The following is a 17,849-nucleotide window of genomic DNA, read 5'->3' as shown; positions in this document are numbered from 1 at the left end:
TAAAGCACTCCTCGTTATAATTCTTTACATAAAAGATAGTAATAAGACCCGGCTTCCGTGTCTTTTATACTACTATATTCCCCGCACATTTTGAATTCGTGTTCGGACCCCAGATCTGGCGTGCTTTTTGTGGAAGAAGATCAGAAGATAAGATAAGATAAATATAAGATAAATAAGATAAGATAAGATAGATAAGATAAGATAAGTAAGATAAGATAAGATAAGATAAGATAAATAAGATAAGATCGAAGACGTAGAAAATGTTTGCATAATCTTCCGCGAGCAAGAGAGTCTCAGGGTAAAAAGCTCGACAACCTAGTGGAACATAAACTAGATAAAGTATGAATTATGCACATACAATCTAAGAATACCTAACTATTAAGTACATCAGAATATTAAGAATTTTTTTCAGAAACTGTTAAAAAGTACTTAACATCTTCAGACGAGTAACGAAATTGTACTAGAGTGGTCGAGGATTTAGTGAGGGCCAGTAATTGGTTCCAAATATGGGAAATCATGTACAAATACGAGTTGCGCTTACCAAGGCTGTTAAATGGAAGGTGGACAACATTTTAGCCACTACCTAGAAAATTGTATTTAGTAAACCGAGGTGTAAAAAAGATGGGAAATACAATTTGGGCCATCCAATTTAAAACACTCAAAAAAATAGAGTAAGTGATTGTAAAATACGTCTTTGCTCAAGCGTGTCCATAGGAGCAATTGCTATACAAAATTCAGGTAGCCGAGCTACCTAGATTCAGTAATGACTTGGATGGCGAAGTGATTGGTACGTCTATTTGGAACGTGATAGGTGTATATGTTCGATTGGGAACATACGTTTTTGATTGTTTTTGAAGTAATTCCAAAAAACAACCAAAAACCCATATTAAATGAAAGGTGTTACAATTGAACCCACTGGGAACTCGGAAAATCTGAGCCTCAGATGGGATTCGAACCCACGACCCTCCGTGATCTAGTACGGGTGCTCTAACTACTGAGCTACTGGAGACTCTATGGTGAGCAAGGGTAAAATGTGGGTATTTGACTCGAGTTACATCACGCAGCCATAGAGTCAAATATCGACTGACAGCATAGCTCATAACTGAATCGTGCAGTCACATTGAGAGCATCATTGAAATCCAGTTGCCTGTATTTCTGTGAACGATGCAACACCTTTCATTTAATATGTGTTAAACATTCTCTCACATTTGATCACTTTGGTGGTTGGTTGGCCGTATCGTTCAAAGAAACTCATGACTGACTCTTCTCAATGACTGCGCGACGCAGCTATGAGCTATGCTGTCAGTCGATATTTGACTCTGTGGCTCCCTGATGTAGCTCGATTCAAACACCCATATTTCACTCTTGCTCACCATAGAGTCTCCAGTAGCTCAGTGGTTAGAGCACCCGTACTAGATCACGGAAGGTCGTGGGTTCCAGTCCCAGTAGGTTCAATTGTAACACCTTTCATTTATTATGTCTAAACATTCTCTCACATTCACTCAAAACAAAAAACAACTGGCCGCACGTGTTTTATCAGGACTTAAAACACGATGCTTATGCTGTTCGTGTTTTTAAACGGTTCTTAATTTTTCCTTCAGCAAAATACCAAACTGTCCATTGTCTCATTTTCTGCATCCTAAATTAGTCTTGGGCAGAGATCTTTTTATTTTTTTGTAAAATGCGCGTAAGTAATCTGTAAGGTAAAAGGTCTGTTTACGAGCCGAGTGGCCCATCAGAAGTGGAGTTTATCCCGTCTGAGGCATGAAGCGACTAGGAGTATTTCTTTACTCTACCCTTGATGGGATGCCAGCCCATCGCAGGGTTACCCCCAGCATTTCGCCGATACCCATTTATACACCTGGGTGGAGAGAGGCACCACGGGAGTAAAATGCCTTGCCCAAGAACACAACACAATGTCCCCAGCCAGGACCCGAACCCGGACCACTCGGTCCGGAGTCGAGCACACCAACCATGAGGCCACCGCACCTAAGGTAAACGTGATTATATTATTATTAAGTGGAAGTTTCCTTAGCAGCAGCTTGAAATCAAACGCAAGCAGCATTACCCTTTGCATGGAGATCCATGTCAGTGCGATATGCATGGTAGCATGCTGCAGTTGAGTTAGGCCCATTTATTTCATGAGGCAAGCATGAACGGTTTGCCGTAGCGGAAGAACAAATCGCCGATGGACCGTAACAAAAGTAGCAATCCAAGCTGCAAACTTAAAAATAAAAGAAGAATTTGACATGAGATTAAATAAAATGAATCAGGTCCAAAAAAAAAAAGTGTTTGAGGCGAGCAGGTGAAGCTTATGCCAAGGATTCTTTGGTTGATCACATTTTGTGTGTGCCCTACCTGTTTTGGTAGGGGCAAAGCAAAATACAAGATCTGTCATAGATTACCCTATCAATCCCAAATGACTTAAGAAATGACTAAGAAAATGCGTTGACTAAATGAACGCACTGAAGCAACGCTGCAAGTACCTGATACCTCAGCACCTGTAATATTTGGCAGAACGACATAATTCTCGCACTCAATGGGAAAACAAAAAGCAATTCATTTATTAAGTATTGCATTTTCACTATTTTAAAATATGTCTTCACCATTAATTCTTAGAGAGTAGACATCACTCGGGTATCACCTCGTTAAGAAACTAAAGTAGCTTCAACCTAACGGTGACAGCTGTCATACTTCAATAGTGTCAATAGGATCAATTTGCAATCCAAAAAAATAAAAATCTCATAAATCGATGGTGTGATTTCTAATTGACAAAGCATCATTGTTCCTAGCATATCAGCTTTCAGGTCAAATTACTCGCAAATAGTTAGTGTCAATCCCCATTTAAGGCTATGTCGATTAAAAGTTTCAGTTCAAATCAACAAACAAACAAGCGAACAAAAACCACATAAATGAACTCTCAATGCTCTCTGGTGGCACTGTGGTAAAAGAAAAAAAAAAAAAAAGAAAAAAAATTCAATCCTACCTTCCTTGACACCTAAAATAAAGAAAAGACGAACTAATGAGGATGATAGAATATTAAGTATCAAAAGAAGTATTCTTGGGTTTCACCAAGAGAAAATGAGGGGACAGAGAGGGAGGCTCAGGGCGTTGGCCGGGATATGTTATGTCCACGAAAGTTATTTTTAGACGAGCGAAAGTCTTTGTTCTAGCGGAAGTCTGTCTTCCGAGACGTCCGCATGCAGTCTTGCCTTGCTCTCAGGTTCTTAATGAAAAGAGAAAATGACGGCGCACGTGGAAGGCTGATGAATATTTATTTTCTTTCAAACATCGGACCGAAGTTGGCCTGCATGCGGACGTCTCGGAAGACTTCCGCTCGTCTAAAAATAACTTTCGTGGACATGACATATCCCAAGGGCTGGACCGGGAGCCTCCCTCTCTGTCCCCTCATTTTCTCTTGGTTTTACTCACATGAAAAGGCCATGTTTATCAACGAAAACAAAAGAAGACGTTAGCATAATAATAGCTTTCAATTCCCGGACGATTGGATCGGGACACCAGTATGGCCGCCATTTCATTGTTTGGGGACACCAACATGGCGGCCGTGACGTCATGTGAAACCGAAGAATTGTGAAGTTAAAACTATTGAATTATAATGAGTAGGTTAAATGAAAGCAACCCGGCCGGTCATAATCGTGAAAGAGTACAACTTAGAGCTGAAATAAAAACACTCATGGGGATAATGGGGATGTAATATGGTTGAAAGCTCCATCAAGTTCCTGATTCCAAACAGCAACTTTATCAGGAGGATACGATAACAGCTAGTTTCGGTTTCTTATCCTCGTCTGAGAAAGCACCGGTACACTGTGGCCCCTCCATCATCATTTTACTCTCCAACTATACTTAGATGCAATCACATTGAAATCCAAGACTCGTTAATCTTTACGAGTACAAATCCAGTGTTTTGTTTTTAAAGACACTATAATGTATAAATACAACGAGTCCTCAATAGTATAACATTACCAAGTGACAGCGACAAAGCAAAGACCACCACAAACTTCATACCCTCAACCGTTTAGCAAAAACTGAAACATAAGGTAAATGACAAATTTGTAATTTTTTCTTTTATTCTTTTTTTTTTTTGCGCTATTTTTCTCTACGTTATGTGAGGCGTTCTGATTTTTTTTATCATTTATTTATTTATTTATTTTAATGGGAAGTTTCAAATCCTATAACCATAATACTTTTCTGTTAGGTCATGAATACTAGTTCCAAAAGGTTTTGATAAAAGCGGGTAAGTGCCTTAAAACAATGGACAAGCACTCTCAAGTTAAAACAAGACATGGTTTGCTCGTTCAACGATCATCATCAGTTGGGAAGTCTGATACAGTTGTAATTTCAGTGAATTATGATAGTAATGAAGTGAGATTTTCACTATAACTGAGAACAAATAGAAGCGCGAGACAAAGCCGTACAGTTTTTATCACAAACCGGTCCAAATTACTCGATGCTGATTCGCTGAGTTGGAGGACATTTTTTTCTTAATCACAAGGGTACTTTTGGTTTTCAACAAGGCATGATTACTATATCGCGATTGGTTTAAAATTAACAATTGCTTATCCAAAGCAGGCGAAGTTGAAAGAGAATCGTCTTCCACATTCTAATACGTATGAAACTGGATTTTGTCCAACTATACATTGTAAGCTCTATTTCTGATGACAGCAACCAATTTATGGAATTGAAATTTGACCAAATAAAAGCACATTAGGTTGATTGTCGTTTGTCACGGCAATGAACGCGCTTTCCTCTACAACTTGGCTCTATATCTCATAAACATGAGATCGTAATGGTCTCTCGTGAAGTAAGAAATAATTTCGCTTGCATTTTCAAAGGTTTCCAAATTAACCTTGGGTTTCGCGAACTGGGCAACTTTGGGAACAGTAAGTGTAAAGAAGCGTGAATTAATACTTAATTGCCCTCGGGCCATGCGATAACATATACAAATTGTTTAGTTAAACGACACTTACCTGTAAGTTGAAGTTTGATTTCATTTCTATCTCATAATAATAATACTAATAATAATAATAATAATAATAATAATAACTGTTATTATTATTATTATCATTATTATTATTATAACAATAACAATAACAATAACAATAACAACAACAACGATAATAATAATAATAGTAATAATAATAATAATAATAATAAACTAATAATAAGCTAATAATACAAATCATTTATATAGCGCATATACAAAGGCTCTATGCGCTTTACAGTGTAGTACATGAAAATAAAATGGTGCACCAAAGAAATGTAATCCTTATAACTTATCCGCTATAAAAGTTTGGAAATAGAAATGTCTTAAGTTTGGACTTAAACGTTCACAGTTTGTGACAATATGTTGTGTCAATGAGCAGATGGTTCCAGGGAGTTCTGGAAAAAGACAAATACAGTGAATTATCTCGCGCTATAAGTCATCAACACTGTAAAAACTGACTAGTCAAACCAACCAATTAAATTTGTTGCAAAATGCATCTGAGGCAACCCACATTTAAGTAGTTAATACGACCAATTAAAATTGGCTAAAACTAACCATTTTTTTCCGGTTTAAAATAACTGATTCTTGTCATTTGTATTAACCATGGAGTGGGTTATATTGACGTTTTCGTTTAGTTGAATCTTCTCCCGTGTAGATGTTTTTTTGACATTTATCAACAGTTGAATTAACCGATTCATAATTAGTTGAAAATACGATTTTTGACAGAGTTGAAATAACTCTACATTTATTGTTTTAACTTTGCAAATCAGTCCATTTAACTCATGTAAAAAGTACCAAGGATGCATCTGAGACAACCCATTTTTTTAGTTACTTTCCGTTATTTTGACTATAAAAAGTGGGTTGTTCAAAAAAGGTTGTTGTAACCCCCAAACAATCAGTAGCTTTAACCATTTAAAATTAATTAATCTATCCCATCTGAATTGTACCCAGGATTGATCCAAGACAACCTGGTTTCAGCTTTCGTTGTCATTTTTAACTCCGTATAGTGCTTGTAACCTCTAAATAATCATGAACATTACCGTTTAAAATGAAAATGATAGAAAAAAAAAAAAAAAAAAAGAAGTTACAACCCATTGTAATGACATAAAATTTTATTTGAAACTCTATTAACCTTCGAAATACATTTCAGTCCTATTTAAATATGTGAGGCTAACAGAAACTATATGTCATGGCTTGTGGAAATTGAAAACGAAACCTCGATCTTCTTGACTTGTCTTTGTTGTTGTGCACTTTGACCTTCTCAGGAAGTTCTTTTAGTGTTTTTAGTAAAAATGCCGTTAAGAGTGGAAATTTGGATATTTAAGTATCATTCTGGAAAGAATTAACATAAAATATCTTGCATAAAAGGTAATACATCAACCATTACTTTTATCATTAATACTTAAATATAATGCACAACCTGACCAACCTCAAATTCCTGTCAAAGCAGTGGTACGTGCAAAATATTTACGTTTGCTCACTGTAAACCTGATAAAATTCGATTTTTTAAACTAAACTTCAACCTGTGTACATTTAAGCATCATCTTCAATAGCCCATTTCCGAGTTGCTGCATACCTCGCTTTCAAAGCGAGTCCTGGTGCGCAACCATTCAAATGGAAATGAGTTGCGTATTTTTATGCAAATCAAACTCAGTTGAGCACCAAGGCTCACTTCGAAACAGTGACAATATTAAATATAAATTCGGAAATGGCCAATTTTGACCTAATTCAGACTTTTAACCTTTTTAAAAAAAGGTTAAAAATGGAAGAATGGAGCAAGCAGAAAAGTGAAGCAGTTTCCATGTCATTCTGGCCAATTTGCATACCCGCAGGTTCAACACTTATTGGAAATCACGGCAAAAAAAATATATACATAGACGCTTCTTTAGAGCCTAGCGAAGGCATATAGATAGTTTTTATGGCAATTGTAAGGGATTTTCAAGTCAATTAAAAGATAGCATTTTTTTTTGTTGCGTAAACATCATTAGTTGTTCCAAATGGTATGTATATACCTTCGGCCGTAAACTTGTTTTCCACTGTCAAAATTACCTCCAGAACCAACTTTTTGCGTGGAATAAGCTTTTAGAATGATGCTGGGTCTTTATTCACCAGGGAAAACTTTTCATACGCCGAGTGAAGAAAAAGAAGATTACTCGGCCTACTTACTTCGGAAAGCAGAACAAGCTCTTCTTCGCCTATGATTTCTTCTATCAGACACAAACAGAGCATTTCTTGGACTTTCTTAAATGATGCCATGGCTATTTCTGCGAAAGAAATCCCGAAGAATCACACTGATAAAGAGTGTTTCGTAGCCGTGTCGTCTTGCATCGAGACTGGGATATTAACTTTACTTTTCGCGCGCAAACAACGGCGTTCTAGTCCCAGTCCTTTATCAGCCATCGCGTTCTAGAAGCTGTTGCGTCTTGGATTTTAAAGTCCCTATTATGGTTTTTGTTAATTTTTCATTTTATTAGCATATTGTTTCCCTGGTGTATTTTAAGAACAATATGTGTATTCTTATTCTCTATATCTTAGCTCTTTTCATTCCACTCAACTGTATATCTTGACAATGGTGTCACAACGACATCGAAACGTCGATTTTATAGAGTTAAAATGTCTAAAATATAACTGTTTCATGTTACAGAGCCAAAAAGTTAAGTGTTAAGTGTTATCCCCATTCTGACCCTCGATCATGAGCCAATGGACACCTGTTTTATTTAGTCGCAGTTTTTAAAAATTATTATTTAGTTCTATCACTCCTGTAAAGTGTAAGCTTTTATTTATTCAGAAGGACTTACGAAGAGCCAGGGTGCATTCCACATGACCTCCACGCCGAAGATACGCCAAGGGTTTTAAAATTCTACTTCAAGTGTCTGTTATATTGAAGCGGCTTAAGCAGTCCAACGCTGAAAAGTGCTAACGCCACCAAGTTTGCCGGGCTTTATGTTAGAAACACTGTACTAAGAAATACTTCGTTGAGAAAACAAAAAACAAAAACAAAAACAAAAACAAAAAAAAAACAAAACAAAAATGTACAAGAAAACTTACATCTTTTATCGAAATATACTGTTTGAACAAAAAAGGGTAAAAATCCCTGAAACAAACTCCAAATATTCCGATTACACGCCAGTACGCCGCAACATTCTAAAGAAATACGCCAAAGATCTTTGGTGTAACCTACACTGAATGCACCCTGACAAATGAAATCCTGAAAATATACTTGTTTAGCCACCATTATTGTAACCGTATTGAATACTCAACGAAAATATTTTAATTTTCCATTTGACTTTATACACATTACCTCATTTTATACACGCTATACAAGGCGAGAAAAATGAAAAATGCAAAAGTGATTTCTGGAAGGAAGACTACAAAATTATCCAGGTGATTTTCTAGAATCCATATATCGTAAAACTGTGACCGAAATCATTACACGTTTTTGCGCTGTTCCAGTTAGTAAAAAATCTGTGGATAACATTTGTCAGGAAATACATTATTGCCTCAGGAGAAGAAAGGATCGCATGGAATCACCCTTGACATATTTCCCAGACCTCTGAATAACCTCTGCTTTCATTGTTTTCTTTCTTAAAGTAATATCATGTAAACTGGCGATTTCAGCTTTAGGGTTTACTTGGTCTTTTACCTTGTCTTTCTTTTTTTTATATATAATTACAGTTTTTCCACGTGTGTAGTGACTACAAAAAGTTCATACAAACTGACTAGCCATCTAAACTTTGATTGATTTCAGTCTAACGAAGACGCAAGGTTAGCAAAGCCAGCCATGCGACATTGCTTTTAAAGCACAGGTCTTCTGCTCATTCCCATAATATCGTGTAATGTAGATTTGTTTTAAACCAATCACATGGCCGAAACTACAAAGAGCCAATGTCATGTTGAAGATATACTATTCCCTTGATTTTACTTTTTAAGTGTGTAAACGTTATTTGAACATCGGCAAGAATGGCAAATACTCAATTAGGCCTTTTTAGTAATAAGCCACTTGAAAAAATGAGATTTGTAAAAAAATGTTCTTGGTATTTAAAAATATTGATATACCTTTTTGTTTGTATTATCTCTTTACAACTGTTAACATATTGTTTTCCAATTTTCAGCCTAACGGGCCGTATTCGGGCCGTTTTACGGCTAACAGGTAAATTCATTGAGAGGCCCTTTAAGAATCTGGTTGCATTTTATTCTTTTAAAAAAATCTTTTTATCACTTCGTGATAGAACTTTTAAAATTGTCTTCGGGGCACTCGATACATCGTTGCGAGTTCTTCTCCCAAAAAGGTTTTTGTACGTTTGTGCCATTAAGGAAAGAGAAAACACCTTAAGTAGATCATCTGGACTCTCCAGAAAAAAAAAGAAAACAAAAAAGAAAAAAATTCAGAAAAGAAAAAGAATTCCATAGGAAACGTTGAGTAATGCGATCGAAGCCCCTGCTACTTACCTTGACCCTTATTTACCTTGTGGTCCAACAGGTAGAAATGCGACTTCTATGGATCTGCCACGCCACTTTTATGTATTTCTTTCTTCTGTCATATTGACAAAATAATTGGAAAATGGTTGCGAAATTGACAAATTTCCAAGGAGATTCTTATGATTGTCATTAATTCAATTAAATTGAACACCCTGGAGGTATTTTGCTTCAATCGAGGAAACCCTTTTTTATGAATATTCTTAAATGTAAATTCGTTTTGACAAATTATGCGTCATCCATTTCGCGTCCAACGTGCACCGGTGGCTCAGTAGAATGAGCACCGGGATGTCATGCGAAAGGGTGGCAAACCCCGGCCGGACCAACAAATATGAACTGAAAATATCAGTAAAGAGAATACTTATCCAGAGCTAACGAAGTTACAAGAGAACCTTCTTCCAGATTCTGACTGACAGCAATTGTTTATTGAATTAAAATTTAACGGAATGAAAGCATGTTAAGTTGATTGTCATTTGTCACGGCATTGAACACTCAGGCTTCCCTCAGTAATTTTGCCCTTTAGGTGATACACATGTAATTACAATGTGCCTCCGTGAATTTACGATTATTTTCACTTAAACTTTAAGTTTAAAATTGCCCTTTTTGCTTCGCGAGTTGGGCAACTTTGTGAAAAAGTAATGAAAATAGTAGTGATAATAATCCTTAATTGCTCTCGGGCCAATGCGATTACATATACAAATCACACGTTATTACTATTATAAATTCAAGTCAGAAATCCCAACTGATGACGATTGTTGAGCAATATATGTCTTGATTTAACTTGAGAGTCACGTTTGTCCAACTTTTAAAATTAGTCACTTGATTGCTTTTATCAACACCCTTCCGATCGTTTATAAACAATTCTGAAAGTTTTCACGCCCCCAACAAAGAAAATTTAAAAAAAGACCTAGGCCGCGTCAAGATTCAAAACCTCTCAATTGGAAGCGATAATGAGCCAGTAGACACGTGTTTTATTTAGTCACAACTTTTGTTATTATTATTATTATTATTATTATTATTATTATTACTATTATTATTATTTAGTTCCATCACTTATCAAAGTGCAAGATTTTATTTCTTTCCACTTATCAAAGTGCAAGATTTTATTTCTTTCCAAGAAATCTATTAAGGTTACCGTAGACCTTCAGGGGTGTCTCGCGTCAGCGCAATGTAGCGCCTCTGGTTTATACTGTAGATGCCTAAACCCCTCTATCAATTAAAGCTTATAGAGCTGGCTAACAAACAAAATCAAGAATTTTGAAATCAAATGCATTGTCGCATTTTTTACGACCTCCTAATGCGAGCGTCCGAATCACCGTTACAAAGCTATAAGTCAAAGCAAATTTGCTTTTTGTTATTTTATTTTGTTCCTCCGTTTCCAGACTTAAAGCGCTAAAAAAGGTGTGTGCGTTTTGACATACTCATTTACAGAGAAAAAATAGAAAACGTTTGCGAAAAAAAAAATCTTGGGAAAAAAAAAAAATTGCAGACACTCTTTTGTTGTTTATATGTTAATCTAGCCACTGTCAAAATTTGGGGGCAATCGGACAATTCCCTTTGATTTTTAGCACTTTAAAGTGTCCACTTCAAGGGAAATACATGATTCGAGAAAACAGCGCTAAGACCGTCAATCTTGCGGCCAAAACGTAAACCGCCATTTCTCTGCCAATATTTCATCTTTTTTATAATATTTTCTTTTTTTGCATTAGACATTCGACCATTACTTTAACCGACAAATTCAAGTTTAAAGAAAATTGCCGATCTGAAGGTATACGGTAACCTTGGTTTTGAAAAGGATGTCCTTATCCCACTACGTTTTGCGCTGTACGGGCCTCCGAGCCAGTAAATAGCATTATTTTGCTAGGTAGTACCTTATTGCCTATGGAGAAGATAACATGGTAGCTCCCTTGATAAGTTTCCCAGACCCCTGGATAACTGCGGATTAAATATATATAACACCCATGGGAAACTCTGCTTCAGGGAGAGCCCTTTTTCAACTTTGGTGCTTTTTTGGTCTGTTATCGAGCCTTTTTTTATAATAATCCTTCCACATCACTAGTGACTACAAAAGGTATAGACAAACTGATTAGCCATTCATTACTTTGATTTATTCCAGAAGACGCAACGTTGGCAACGCTGGCTGTGCAGTATTGCTTTTGGAGCAAGAGTCCTCTGCTTATTCCTATAATATCATGAAATGTAGACAAGGTTTGAGACAATCGGATGGCTGGAATTGCAAGGAGTTAATGACATGTCGAAGACAATGTGACGTGGCAATTGTTTGGAACACACGAGGATGTTTGCATTCGGTTGCTTGAGCTTCAAGTAGGTTTTATTTAGCTGCTAGTTAAATTGCTATTTTGACCAGGTTTTGGAAAGATTGGTGTTATAAAAGTCTTCATGATCGACTTCTCATGTTTTCTTGAAGCTCGGATTCCGAATTAATTAGGAGCGATTTTACACGATTTTCTGCACGGAAATCAGATCTGCTCATCGTAGTATTCTTGGTAGTATTATGAGTGGGGTTATTATTTGAGGACGATACTGCATATTGCTTCCAATGGGCACTTTTCTTCCTACTCTTGAGCCACCTAAACATACATTACGAGTTTCATGGGGGATGGAGGCATTGTTTACAAAAGGAGAATTTCTCATGCTTCCCAGGTATGCTTTATTCCTTTTCTGGGGAGTATTCAAATTACCCCATACGAGAAATTTCATCAACGTTTACTTTATAACACCAAATTATAACAAAATACATGTTTTTTGGCTTCCAAATTTGCCGTTGAATCAATCCAGCGCGACGAAACGTAACGCCGTTAAGTTCAACAATCACGCTTTCGTTACTGTCTCTCATCCTAAGTCAACGTTTCCCTTGATGTTCCGGTGTAACAGTGCAAACGTTAATTGAACATCGGTATCGATGGTAAATAATCACTTAGGGCTTTTTAACAAGCCACTTAAAAAAAAATTGATTTCTGAAATATAAAAGTTTTTGGCTTTTTACAACTGTTAACATTTCCTTTACGAATTTTAACAGGTAAATCCATTGAGAGGTTCTTAAGAATCTGGTTACATGTTAGTCTTAAAAACATTATTTTATCTCTGCATAATCAAAACTTTTCAGATTGTCTTCGGGGGACTCGATACATTGTTGTGAGTTCCTCTCCCAAAAAGAACGTTTTGCTTGCGTTTGTCCCATTAAGGAAAGAGAAACACTACAACTAGATCATCTGGTCTCTTAAGGAAGGAAATGGATTGCATGAGAAAAATTAAGTAATGCAATTAGAAACCCTCCTGCTTACCTTGATCCTCTTTTAGCTTGTGGTTCAACAGGTAGATGCGTCTCAGCAGTAAAGTGGCTTCTCTGAATCGGCCACGCCAATTTTATGTATTTCTTTCTTCTAGCATATTAACAAATAATTTGAAAATGGTTGAGCAACTGACAAATTTCCGTGGAGATTCTTATGATTTCCATTTATTTAAATTGAACACCCCGAAGGGATTTTGCTTTAATAACGTTTTTCCAAACTAAAATGAGTCTTTTGTTTCCAAACTTAGCATTTTTCTTTACAATAAAAATATTTGTAACGGTCGAAGTGTTAACTGGAGTGAGAGTAAAACTACATATCTGTACTGAAAGTAATTTGTTTTAGTTAAAAAAAAGAACGTCTATTTCAACAATTCATTTAAGAAGTTAGTGTTATTTCAGTAAAATTAAGCATCAGCGGAGAATGCATCAAATCTGGGTGCTGATACAAGCTTGGGCTGAGGCAAGCCATGCACCGTTGTATTAGCTTAATATGTTCACAAGGCAAAAATTATGCGTGCTAAGTATCTGCTGAGTTGGTGCATTCACAAAACACGTAACTCACTGTGCAAAAAAAAAAAAAAGAAAAAAAAATGCGTACTTAGTGTCTAATGAGTTCTGTCTACTTGCTGTGTCATAAGTTTACCATGCGAAAAAATAAAGAAATAAAAAATTCTGCAGGGTGACTATCTACGCTAGGAGAACACTTTTTCGGTTACTAAATAACCTGATATTTTTAAAAGTAAGGGAGACTAGTTTGTTGTTTCATTTTCCCAGCAAAAAAGTATAGCTGTCTTTCCTTCTCCAGAACAGATAAAACTGACTAGTTTCAATTTGTTACCTTTAAAACGCTAAACAGAAAAGTTTACATTGTAGCTTTGGCGATCACACGAGGACTAGTGTTTCGATAACCTCAGAGCTAACCGGAGCGCTTTTCAGGGTGACAACAGTGCTATTTAGGCTAACTGGAATGCTGATAACTAAATGCTAACCGGAGAGCTTTATAATTTTTAGGCGTAATCTTTAACTTAAAAAAAAAAAATTGACTTCCGGTCATTTCGTGCTTTTAACTCCTTGACCGGTTACCGGCCATATGGCCACTGTGACACCGGTTATCGAACTTTAATATAGGAAATAAGTAGGCAGCATATCAAAATCTCAGTTCTCGCGTTCTCCCAAATTTTTACCCTTGCAAGATGGGCCTGAGGGTCAGATGCTGACCCTGGCGTTTGCATGAAAAGTGAGATTTAAGTCCATGGTAACCAGAGATTTTTTCTTCTCGCCGGTTCACGCCTCGTCTTAGCGGCAGCACGGCTCTCTCGCGGGTCATGAAAAACATCTGGGACCAAAGTGTGCTTTAATATGCATTTGGAAAGTGAACAGCACTGTGTGGAACTGGATGAGTCAGTATTATTTAGTATCACTTCACTTGAGAGAGAGAGAGAGAGAGAGAGAGAGAGAGAGAGAGAGAGAGAGAGAGAGAGAGAGAGAGAGAGAGAGAGAGAGAGAGAGAGAGAGAGAGAGAGAGAGAGAGAGAGAGAGAGAGAGAGAGAGAGAGAGAGAGAGAGAGAGTTAACGCCTCTTCAACTTATAACTGTTGTTGAGTGTAGTCTTGCAACATTACAGAAAATCTTATCGTCAGCCTGTGAAGATGACTGGGCCTATAACCAGAGCGAAAATATTTCTCCGCAACTCACGAAAGCATGTTTTCAGTGGTAAAGAAATGGTATGAGCAAAACATCTTATTAACATTCTGAATTAAATTAAAACAACACGCTACGTAGGCGTTCAAGTGGGATGCACTGATCAAAGCAAGCAACAGGCAGCGGCAGTGGTTGGGAAGGTTTTAGAAGGCCAAAACTATTTTAACGAAACCTCACGTGAGCCTACTTGATAATTAACATTTTCTTCGCAACAAAACCTAGTCTTACACACATTTACCCTGAATATAACAAAAATGTGAAATACTTACGCGAACCTACTGGTACAAGCATACTCGTGGCGCTCATAACATAGGCTGAATGCGCCCTTTTAAATCCATATGGAGACTTTGGGTTGAGGATTTTCCCCTGCGGGTATCGATCCCCGCGGAAGTAGGGCTAGAACACCGCCACTTATTACACCTCCACTTTATAACACCAAATTACAACAAAATACATGTTTTTTGGCTTGCAAATTTGCCGTTGAATCAACCCAGCGCGACAACTTCAACTATCACGCTTACGTTACTGTCTCTAATCCTAAGTCAACGTTTTCCTTGATTTTCCGGTGTAACAGTGCAAACGTTAATTGAAAATCGGTATCGATGGTAAATAATCAGTTAGGGCTCTTTAACAAGCCACTTAAAAAAAATTAATTTCTGATAAAATAAAAGTTTTTGGCTTTTTACAACTGTAAAAAGAGGTTATTAAGAATCTGGTTACATGTTAGTCTTAAAAACATTATTTTATCGCTGCATAATCAGAACTCTTCAGATTGTCTTCGGGGCACTCGATACATTGTTGTGAGTTCTTCTCCCAAAAAGAACGTTTTGCTTGCGTTTGTCCCATTAAGGAAAGAGAAACACTACAACTAGATCATCTGGTCTCTTAAGGAAGGAAATGGATTGCATGAGAAAAATTAAGTAATGCAATTAGAAACCCTCCTGCTTACCTTGATCCTCTTTTAGCTTGTAGTCCAACAGGTTGATGCGTCTCAGCAGTAAAGTGGCTTCTCTGAATCGGCCTCGCCAATTTTATGTATTTCTTTCTTCTAGCATATTAACAAAATAATTTGAAAATGGTTGTGCAACTGACAAATTTCCGTGGAGATTTTTATGATTTCCATTTATTTAAATTGAACACCCCGAAGGGATTTTGCTTTAATAACAATTTTTTCAAACTAAAATGAGTCTTTTGTTTCCAAACTTAGCATTTTTCTTTACAATAAAAATATTTGTAACGGTCGAAGTGTTAAGTGGAGTGAGAGTACAACTACATATCTGTACTGAAAGTAATTTGTGTTACTTAAAAAAAAGAACGTCTATTTCAACAATTCATTTAAGAAGTTAGTGTTATTTCAGTAAAATTAAGCATCAGCGGAGAATGCATCAAATCTGGGTGCTGATACAAGGTAAAGAAATCGTAAAGAAATGGTATAAGCAAAACATCTTATTAACATTCTGAATTAAATTAAAACAACACACTACGTAGGCGTTCAAGTGGGATGCACTGATCAAAGCAAGCAACAGGCAGCGGCAGTGGTTGGGAAGATTTTAGAAGGCCAAAACTATTTTAACGAAACCTCACGTGAGCCCACTTGATAATTAACATTTTTTTCGCAACAAGACTTAGTCTTATACAAATTTACTCTGAATATAACAAAAATGTGAAATACTTACGCGAACCTACTGGTACAAGCATACTCGTGGCGCTCATAACATAGGCTGAATGCACCTTTTTAAATCCAAATAAAGACTTTGGGTTGAGGATTTTCCCCTGCGGGTATCGATCCCTGCAGAAGTAGGGTTAGAACACCGCCACCTCTTGCACCTCCACCTAGTCCCAAACAAATCTCGATATTTAAATGAGGCTCCTCTGTCTCAAAAATGCCGATTTAATTTTTAAAAATGTCCAAATAAAAAATCGTTTTCGAGGATTTGTAATGTCTAAAAGGAAACCACAGACCTGTTCGAGTTAGTAATAGCTTTGATTCACTGTCTCTCCTACACTCGCCGATTGCAATGAAATGGAAACAACTAGAGACTCTACAACAATGCATGAAAGGTTTCTTCGCATCAAAAGGTAGATTTAGAACTAGTATTTCTAGCACGCACTTCAGGCTTACACCTCAAAACGCTAACACCTAAAAAAGGATTGCATCTATTGACCTTTGGCCAGGTCATGCGTCATTCAATCTTGTTCTTACATCATATCCCGGTTCTGTTCCGGAATGTTACTTCTGTCAATTTGTTTGCGGCCAAGTGCTAACAAATTTCGAGTAAACAAGGGTATCACATGTCCAGCAAGCTACATATGTTACAGTACCAAACACAACGATAGAGTGGAGGATTATCTTGATCAGACAGATAATGAATGGATGTTATGCGTATGTTGGGGGTTGCGATCGAATCCAGACTGAAAACAAGGGCGGTGTGTGTTAATCGAAGTACAAAAGCATCAACACTAAATAAAATTATTCTGCAAGCCTCTTAAGTAATTTTGCGAAGGTTTTCTTTAATATTTCTCTCCATGAAAACGGGTACAATTTAGTTTGCGTAGCCAGCCGGCGGTTTGTGTCATGAATTCAGTGGGAGATTCTTGTCAAACTACTCTTCATATTTTGATCTCTCGGCGGAGCAATTTTTCAGCTCCTCTAGAAATATCTCCACACAGTATGTCCAAACTCGATATATCAATTGGGTTTCTGTAGTGTGGAAGGTGTGTTAAATTTGCGATTTTCTGTAATGCCTGAAACTGGTTTTCTTCTAACAGCCATAACATTCTCATTTCCATATTTCATCCAAATTTTATTACGTTGTTATAAAGAGCTTAAGTGTGTTCATATTTTTTTCGTGTTTCATAAACAGACGACGCTGTGTCTTACCGTACGAGTGAGTTAAAAATGTGTTATTTTCCGCCATGCAATTTCACCATTTGAAGGAGGCCAACATGCCGTGTTTTCAAACTTTCCCCAATTTCGCAAAAGATAAAAAGCTGTTGAAACTTTTAATGCTATTTTTGAAAATACTTCCCCATAAAGGTGACTTGGGAAAAATATGAAGGAATTTGAAAGGTCACGACTGACGCCCAATTCTCCATAACTTCAGACGTCGGCTCTTAAGTTTCCTTTAATAAGCAGCTCTATGAATTTAAGTTTTTACTGACGAGTTTGACTTCTGTGTTCCCCGGGGATTTTCAACAAGGTTATGAAACATCCCCTGGCGGACCATAGGCATAAGGGACTTTCTGTGAGTTTGTTTCTCTGGTAGTTGGTCTTTTTGTTGCAGGGAAAGGATGCTCTTGGTTGCTTTCACACTATGTGGGAGTCAGTCCAATTATCATTAAAACTGTTTTGACC

The 17,849-nt window shown here is 36.9% G+C and overlaps 1 long non-coding RNA gene across 2 annotated transcripts in view; it reads right to left on the bottom strand.

Moving 5' to 3' along the window:
- The window catches only part of LOC138028206 (uncharacterized), a 390,617-nt gene that overhangs the window by 146,830 nt on the left and 225,938 nt on the right, over positions 1–17,849 (bottom strand). The gene's annotated exons all lie outside the window — the stretch shown is intronic.

Source organism: Montipora capricornis, chromosome 13, assembly GCF_036669925.1.
Source record: "Montipora capricornis isolate CH-2021 chromosome 13, ASM3666992v2, whole genome shotgun sequence".
In the NCBI taxonomy this organism is placed as follows: Eukaryota; Metazoa; Cnidaria; class Anthozoa; order Scleractinia; family Acroporidae; genus Montipora; species Montipora capricornis.
This window is presented reverse-complemented; position numbering and strand designations above follow the sequence as displayed.